Source organism: Carlito syrichta, unplaced genomic scaffold (assembly GCF_000164805.1).
Source record: "Carlito syrichta isolate Samal-C Ts95f unplaced genomic scaffold, Tarsius_syrichta-2.0.1 Scaffold305200, whole genome shotgun sequence".
Lineage (NCBI taxonomy): Eukaryota > Metazoa > Chordata > Mammalia > Primates > Tarsiidae > Carlito > Carlito syrichta.
Window position 1 is genome coordinate 52,231 of NW_007249296.1, and position 9,498 is coordinate 61,728.

General features: G+C 38.9%; 1 pseudogene; it reads right to left on the reverse strand.

Moving 5' to 3' along the window:
* LOC103263642 overlaps positions 1-6,429 on the reverse strand; it is a 47,449-nt pseudogene extending 41,020 nt beyond the window's left edge.
* Between the last annotated feature and the right edge of the window lie 3,069 nt (positions 6,430-9,498).

The following is a 9,498-nucleotide window of genomic DNA, read 5'->3' on the forward strand; positions in this document are numbered from 1 at the left end:
AAGCCCCCAGGACCTTGTCCAACATCCGGACTAAAAGCCCACTGAAAGAGATGGTATGTCCTCTCCCAAAGGAAGAGTAATGGTGGCCATGGACTGAAGTGGGGGACACGGCCCAGCCCAGCGCTATGTTTGCCATCACCCCAGAGAATCCTTGGGTCTGTATGAATGTGGCTAGGGTCCAGAGTAATTTCTTGATGAATACTAAGGCTAAGTTTTTAGGCTTTGTGCTCATACTGAACCTCTTTCTCCTGATACCTGCTCTCTAGTGGGAGTTAAAGGTGTTCCAAAAGTTAAATGTTTCACCTAACTGTTACTAAAAGGTAAATTCAAATTATGACTATAAAAGGTTATCTATTTAAAAAAAAGGAAAGCGAAAAGCAAAGAAAAAATATAAAATGGTTGTTGGTGTACAAATAAGGTTTTAGTAAGAAAAACAAGCAATATAAGAGAAAAATATTTTTTATCTAAAAAGAAATCTTACATGGTAAATTTCTATCTTATAATAAATAGTTATCTGAAAATTTTTAAAAGGGGGTAAAGAACAAAAATAAAATGGTATAAACATGCCAAAAATGGTACGAGGAAGGTTTATGAAAAAATATATACAAAAGAAATTCTATAAACAATCTAGGCATAATAAAGTCTTTTCTAGATGCAAATCTCCAAACATTTTTGGATTTCTCTTCAAATTTTATATAAAATTTACTTGAGGGCCTGGTTCAAATTATAGTCTAAAACATTCTGTCTGGCTACCATTATAGTCCAGAAATACATTAAAAGCTCCAAAGACTGGTACTTATAATAAAGCCACAGAAATTAAAGTTTATCATTTAAGTTATGCTAATAACTTCAGGCCTTGTAGCTTTTGTACAAAAGGTGATCAGCCACTACCTAAAATTGTCAAAATGTATGCCTGACTTTACTCCTTTTATTGAGCCAGAATGCAGTAGTTTCATGCTCACATAACGGTAATGAAAGGATTTCAGTCAGTGTTTGCAAACAATGCCACTACTGAAACAGATCTGGATGCCTCAAGTCAGACAGGGAAAGATTTTCGATCTCTGCCTAGGCAGGACTACACCCACTGTCAGCTCTGAAGAAGTTGCAGAAAACGGACCTTCACCCTTCAGCACCCCATATGATTATGGGATCGAAAAAAATCTCTAAAGAATAAATAAATGAGGCAGGGTAGCTAGCAGAGACTAGACATAAATAGATTTCCTATAGGTAGGTTTGAGAAGGCGTTCACACATTTTAAAAATTATATTCTACTGCAGGCCAAGTGGCAGCCTACCCCACCCCTCGGAAAATCCAAAGAAAACTCCATCATATGTAGAACTAAGACAGTACAATCTTTCATTTTGCGGCTTAGCATAACAATCACTAGAAATCCTTTGGAGACACAAGTAAACTGAACATAGGTATTTGGTATTGCATCACTCAAGATCTAAGTCCCTGAAATAGAATTCATTAAAACTTTGAAATTGTTTAATGGTAGGCCTTTTCCTATACCTCTGAAGGAAATGGGGCCACAAACTGAAAGGCTCATAAGGAAATGTGTTGTCCATTTGAACAAATTTTAATCACAGTTCATAAGCTTGTTTCCCTAGGAACTTCCTGGACCATGGAAAACCCAAACATCCCAGGGGAATAAGTGCTGCTAAAAATTGAAGAAAGGAAGGACCCAACCAACAGCTGTAAGAAAAAAGAAATGGACCCTAAGGGTGGTCCTTTTCCTATACTAGTACATGCTATTACCCAGATTGTTAAATTTGTGGGTAACTTCTAGTCTCAAGAACCTCTAGGCTTCCCTCATGGGTCTCACCCCTCCAGGGAACTAACTGAAAGCCTTTAAATCTGCACATTCAAAAGTTCAAAGTAAAAAGTCGAACAGCTAAGAATAATAACCTAACAAGAATTAATTTACAGCAATGGCCCATTAAGAAAACAAGCAGTGTGTTTATACCAGCCCAACTACCTGGTGTCAAATTCGGAAGTTTTGGAGGCTGCAAGGTTGTATAGCATTTGAACACCTAACTTCTATATCATGACAAAACCCCTCTATGAAGCCTCAAAGGGGGGTGAACAGAAACCTCTGCTATGGGAAAAAGGCCCCAAAACAGGCCTTTGAATGAATTAAACAGGCCTTCACCAATGCACCTGATCTGGGACTTCTAAATATGACTAAGCCTTTCTTTTTATACATGAATAAACATGTTGGCACTGCAGTAAGGACCTTAACTCAAATGCATAGGGTCATGGCATAGACCTGTGGCATATTTATCCAAATAACTAGATTCTGTTTGGATAAGGGTTGGCTGCCTTGTTTATGAGCCCTGGCAGCCACAGCACTCCTGATAACAGAAGATACCAGACTAACTATGGAACAACACCTAACCGTCAGGGTGCCTCATGCGGTAATACATTTAATAAAATACAAGAGGCAGTATTGGCTAACCAGTGCTCGAATGGTCAGATGTCAGGGAATGCTCTGTGAAAAACCCACATATTCACCTAGAGGCAGTGAAGACCTTACTACCCATAGAGCCAGGCAGCCAGATCACAATTATATTAAATTAATAAATGAAGTGTTCTCTGGCCATCCAGATTTAACAAACCAGTTCCTCAGGGACCCTGAAGTCGAATACTTCACGGACCGGAGCAGTTTCATACAGGAGGAGGAGTGCTTTGCGGGCTATTCCCATTCTTTTAAGCCAGGTCACCAAGGCCGATGGAAAACCCAGAACGAATTTTTCAAGCTGTGTTCTAAAAGCCTGAGGATACTTCAGCCCTCCTTTAACCACACACTGGAGGCTGGCTGATTGACTCACAGCAGAAGATTCAGCTTAAGGATTCAGTGGACATTACTGATAAGCCATTGTTTTGCTTTGTCAACCTTTATCTTTGCTAAATTGTCTCTCTTTTTTTTTGAGCTGGAGTCTCACTCTGTCACCCAGACTGGAGTGCAGTGGCCACTCCCAGCCACCGCAGTCTCAACCTGCTGGGTTCTGGCGATCATGTTAGAAAAGGGTCTCAATAGCATTTCCATTCTTTCTTACGATAGGAAGTTTTCTTGTGCTTTTATGTATTTCTGCCTAATTTGGGTGTTTATGGCTTCCCCCACACACCCAGCATGTACATGTATAGAAACTATTTGGCTAGACGAAGAGTTTTCCATCATTATTCATCCCATTCAGAAGTTTGTTCTGGTAACTAACGAGGCCTATTTGGTATTGGGCACCTGCTTATGCAACTAAATCTTCTCAATGTACTATTGTCACCCAAACTATAAGTAACTGTATAGTACTATCCTCTGAACAAGCTAACCCATTTCAAGGTATAAAGGGCTATTTGGGATATGAGGAAAGGTTGCATATGCCCAACTCCCAGCATTATGAAAAGGCACATGTACCATAGGAATAATCCAGCCAAGATTTTTCCTTCTGCTTAACCCAAGGGGGATGAACTAGTCATTCCCCTTTATGAAAGCCTGAAAACAAAAAATGCTCGATCCCTCAACCAAGTTCCTAATATAGGAGGGACCCAGGTTTGGAAAGATGATGAATGGCCACCCCAGAGAATTATAAATGCTTATGGCCCAGCCACATGGGCACAAGATGGGAGTTGGGGATACTGCATGCCTATATATAGGCTAAATCACATTATCGGGTTACACTATCGGGTAAACTGTCTTAGAAGTTATAACTAATCAAACAGCCACGGCTTTTGAGCGTGTTGCTCAGCAAAAAGCCCAAATGCACGCAGCTATTTATCAAAACTGCTTAGCTTTGGACTACTTGGTAGTAGAAGAAGGAGGAGTATGTGGCAAATGTAATAGCTCTAACTGTTGTTTGCAAATAGATGATAATAGTAAAGCAATAACTGATATAGCCACCAATATTAGAAAGCTTGCCCATGTCCCAGTGCAAAAATGGCAAGGCATAAAAATCGGCAATTGGTTTGAAAACATGTTCTTGGGTCTCAGAGGATTTAAGTACATTATTGGATCTGTAGTCCTGTTGGTGGGATCCTATCTTATCCTCCCTTGCATAACCCCAATAATTATGAACACCATTTCTAAGTTTGTAGAAACAGTTGTTGAACGAAAAACTGCGGCCCACATGATGTTGATGCACCAAATTAAAGATGCTCTAGCCAGGCTCGGCAGCTCAGCCTGTAATCTCGCTCTTTGGGAGGCTGAGGTGAGTGGATTGCCTGAGCCCATGGGTTCGAGATTCGCCTGGGCAACTTGTGAGACCTCATCTCTACAATAAATCAAAAATCAGCAAGGCATGGTAGTGCATGCCTGTAATTCCAGCTACTCGGAAGGCTAAGGTGGAAGCATAGCCAGAGCCTAGAAGGTCGAGACTGCAGTGGCCAGGAGCGGCCACTGCACTCCAGTCTGGGTGATAGAGTGAGACTCCAACTCAAAAAAAAAAAAAAAAGATGATGCTCTAGCCCCATGAGGGGTCAAGCATCAAAGAGGGGAATGTGACAGAAAGGGGGCTGTTAGCAGTTAAAAGTATTCCTTTTGAAAGTCAATCAGTGAAAACCTGCCAGACAGGTTTTGTTTGAGAAAATCAAATAACCAAAGACTAACAGCTTTCCTGGAAATGCAAAAGAGTGACCGATTCACATCTTACTCAAATACTCTCTTTTTGAAGTTATCAGTTTACAACCCCTGCTTGCCATGCATTTCCTGAAGACCATTTGTTCTTTGAAAATCCGATTTTGCTGAATACAACATTGTGAATTCCAAAGAAAATGTGTAATCGCTCAACCCGACCCCCTCCCTTACCAAAACTAAGGTATAAGACCCCCACTCCTCCTCCGGAGGGCTCAGCCTGGGAGCATTAGCCCGCTGAGTTGTGCGCCAGTGCAAATAAATCTGCTACTTCCTAAAACCCCCTCAGTGTCACAGCCTCTCTGTGTTCTCACTACAACATGAGACCCTATTAGGCCAGCATCAATTAGGTAAACGAGGTAAATTGAAGAAGGGAATCTTAGAATGAGATTTTGCAAATATTACAAAGAAATGTACTGATAACAGCAAGAGTTGTAAAATTCATTGACCAACTATAAAATATTTGCTGTTAGTTCCACAGTAAACACAAAGCAGTTAATCATTTGCTGTTAGATCTGCAGTAAACAAAAAGTGATCAACTATTGCTATTAATTAACACTATCTTAAAGAAACAAACACCATAATTAGCCAGTTCAGAAAATTCTGAAATTTCCCTTTACAAACTTCTCTCAATTTCCCTGGTCCACGAGACCCCAACACCAGGCTTATAAAACACCCCTTTAATTTCTGCCTCTTTGCAGACAGAAGACAGCACTCTCTCTCCACTGCTCTGCCCCTTGTGCTCTTCACTACATACTTTGCTTTCTAAAAAACTATATTTCTTAATTCATAATTATCTTGGTGAATACTTTTACCCCTGTAACACTGGCCATACCTAGTGCGCCACATGGCATTTTGAAAAGAACAATTTTATATGATAAGGAATTGTATATGGCAAATTTTTGATGAGAGATTTAAGAAAGAGAAAAGTATGGGACAAAACAGAAAAATCCAATCATGTTGTAAATGGACTGTGTAAGTTGTAAATGGCCTGTGTAAAGTTCATGAGAAGAAATGTATAAAAGGGATTCTATGTATAATCAAATTTGCTAAAGGGGATTATTTAGTCATTTTTATAAACTAGCCATTAACAACTAAATCTCACTAATGTTGGGTCAGAATGCCATTATGTCAAAATAACAGTGTTTTCTTAAAGCACTAATCTGCACTTTGATACAACAAAATTATAAAAGGTTAAAAAAAGGTGTTTATAAAAATCTTGCCTTGTGGTCAAACAAGTTCTAAATTCAGTGTCAGGGACTAAATAGTTAAAGCATGAAACTGTCTACCTAGAAAAGCAGAGTCCAGATAAGAATAGTATGTGTCTTTCAAAGTACAGAAAGTGCTGGTCAAGGACAAACTAATATGAAATGTTGACAAAATAGTCTGAGTCTGGGTACAGACACTTCTTGATAGAGGGGAAGTTTAATGTTGAAGATTGGGGACGTCTGAATGCCTGATTGTAATGTGCTTGTATATAAACTTTGGAATAAAGAGAAACGGGGTCACTTGGGGACTAGCCCCGGTGCCCTCCCTTTGCAGCTAAAGGAGTCTTGTATTCCTTTTAGTCTCCACTCCCTCTTTCAGGTACCCCGATAACTCTGGATGGTCTGGACAGGAGGCATCCGAACAAGGGACCTGAAAACGAGGGACGCAGTGAGAGACCACCGTCGATGTGAAGAAGAATCCAGCCGTATTATAAAATAAGGATGATGATGGGGCACGTTGGCTTCCTGAGCGTTTGGTGCATCAGTGCGACAATTACTATATTGATGACCCTGGAGACCGTTGATGCAGCCGTCCATTGGGCCTATGTTCCGGAACTACCATTGCTGCACGTCACCAATATGAACAAAGATGTGCTATTCAGCCATAATGTCACCTCAGACTGGAAATCTTGGAACTTTACAGGGATGGGTCGTGGGATTCCATTCTGCTTCCGAAAGGAGAAAACTGATGCTGGAATTAGAGGATGTTATAATAACTCCAACCTTGCCTCTCAGAAATTTGACCAGGCTATACAAAGACTGAATGACACTGTTGGTAATACCACAGAATGTAACAGAACTTCTATTTGTCTTACATCTGTTAATTTGTTTTTAATAGGTAATGTGACTTCTGGTGCGTTTAACATTACCCCTAATCCGGACTACAATATGACTTCTATTATCAATTGTACAAATTGTAATTTGACTAACTGTTTACATTGTTTAACTGATGAGCACATTATGGTAGTATTGGTTCATCAACCCCCTTTAGTGTTTTTACCTGTGAATATTACTATCCCTTGGTATGAAGACAAGGGGTACTATGTATTACAACATTTAAGAAACATGTTATCTGTACAAAAAAGGGGTGTAGGGTTAATAGTTTGGGGTATATTGGCTTTGATAACCATGATTACATCTACAGCAGCTGCAGCTGCAAGCCTCACAATGTCCATACAATCTGCTAATTTCGTTAACAACCTTACTAGTAACGTTTCCCAGATGATGGGAACTCAGGAAAAGATAGATTTAAAAATGAAACAAAAGTTACAATTATTGTATGAAGTTGTCACTAATTTGGGGGGCTGTGTAGACACTGTGTACACCCATAGCAGAATCAAATGTCATGCAGAGTATCAGTGGATTTGTGTAACTAACAAACTTACCAGGGCAATTCCAGTGACTGGCAAAAAGTAAAACACCATTTAGAAGGATTATGGGAGAGTAGCAATGAATCCTTAGATCTACAAAAACTTCACAAAGAAATATTGGCATTAAGTCAAGCACATATAGATGTGCTTCCTATGGATATGGCTAAAGACATATTCGATAAAATTCAAAACCTTATTGGATCTCCAACTCAGGCATTATGGAAATGGCTGACCCCAATAATTGCAATAAGCATTGTTGGCCTGTTATTGTTTTGTCTTGGACCATGCATTATAAGATCTATCTGGACCTCTATTATAACGGTGCAAAGAGATTTGCATATGATAAAGTTACAACAAGCCCCACGCCCCATTGAACATGTGGTATAAGAAAGAAGTCTTGGTATTCAATGACGGGTAAGATTCCAGCCACCTGGTATGAACCTAAGACAGGCATTCCCCACGTAGAGGGGGAATAAGCCGATGACGGGTAACAACCAAAGGTGAAGTGAGAACAACCTAAGACAGGAGCCAAGATAATCTTATGCCACAAAAATAAATAAAGAAGGGGGACATGTCGGGGACTAAATAGTTAAAGCATGAAACTGTCTACCTAGAAAAGCAGAGTCCAGATAAGAATAGTATGTGTCTTTCAAAGTACAGAAAGTGCTGGTCAAGGACAAAACTAATATGAAATGTTGACAAAATAGTCTGAGTCTGGGTACAGACACTTCTTGATAGAGGGGAAGTTTAATGTTGAAGATTGGGGAAGTCTGAATGCCTGATTGTAATGTACTTGTATATAAACTTTGGAATAAAGAGAAACGGTGTCACTCAGGGACTAGCCCCGGTGCCCTCCCTTTGCAGTTAAAGGAGTCTTGTATTCCTTTTAGTCTCCACTCCCTCTTTCAGGTACCCCGATAACTCCAGATGGTCCGGACAATTCAGTCTTTTTTGGGAAGCTGCCCTATAAGGCCAGTCAACATATAACTGCTTGAGTAGGCAATAAGTTACTCAAAAGACCATAAAAAAGGCTCAGTCTCCAGAAACCATTCCTCCCCCATGCCTTCCTCCTGGATTATTTCCATAATGGCTCAGGGCCAGTGGGTAGTACCTATTGGTGAGGGGGAATTGTTTTATAAACAGCATCTATTATGAAATCTAAGAATGTATCTGAGATCTTTTTCAAACCTAGGCCTCAGTCATCCACAATTATTGTTTTATTCTCATCTTTTTCAAAAAGTAGTTTATCACCAGTTATAAAACATGGACAAGTGCTCTCCAGTGCTAATTTCTAACAATTTTTAAAAGTGTGCCTTTAAACTAGAAAAAAACTACTTGTAGGACTTTTATTAAAACAATCTTTTTTCTTGGAGTTATTTACAGCAGTTAACAAATGAGGAAGTTATACTCCTGTAAGCTTAATTTAAAACATATATCTTTCTCTCTACTTAATTTCACCAGAACTTGGAATCCATTTGTGAATATTGATTTATAACAATATGGTTATTTGCATTAATTCAGTAAGAATTGATTTTCTTTTGTAACAAAATTTAATTGGAATAACTGGTTATTTTACCAAGGCATTGGTTGGAATAATGTTTCAAAACAAACTGCTTTGAGGAATTAAGATTAAGATCTATAAAAAGCCAATTAAAAAGCCCGTAAAAACTGCCCCAATACCTCTTCAACTCTGCAGGGCTTCTGAACCAGTGGTAAGTAGAGAAGTCTACCTGTTAACAAACCCAGGAATCCGAAGTTGTTTGTAACCTCAAAAAGATAACTTCACCCAACTCATACGGGAAAATTCTTGTCTGGCTCAAAAGTTTCTAGAATCTGAAGTTTCTTATGTAAAGTGTTCCAACAAAGCCAATTCAAAAGGAGCCTACATGGTAAAATAATTATTCTTGCTGCACTTCATGCAAATAAGTCTAAAACTTATTTTCCATACAGCAAATTGGTCCTACTGTGATCTATCTTCAGTAAAAATGAAGAACTAGAGAGAAAACATCATGTTTCAAAAAAAAAAAAAAAAACACTATAGTACACCAATGTGAAATTATCTTCTTTATTGTTTTTGAGTTTTTATTATTTTCTACAATGTAAACTACATCTTGAAGTCTTTCCTGGCTACATGTCTCCAAACTAACATTTTCATATTTTTCTTCAGACTTTATATGAACTTTACAAAAATTTCACTTAAATGCATGGCCCAAACTATAGTACAGGAAGAATCTGT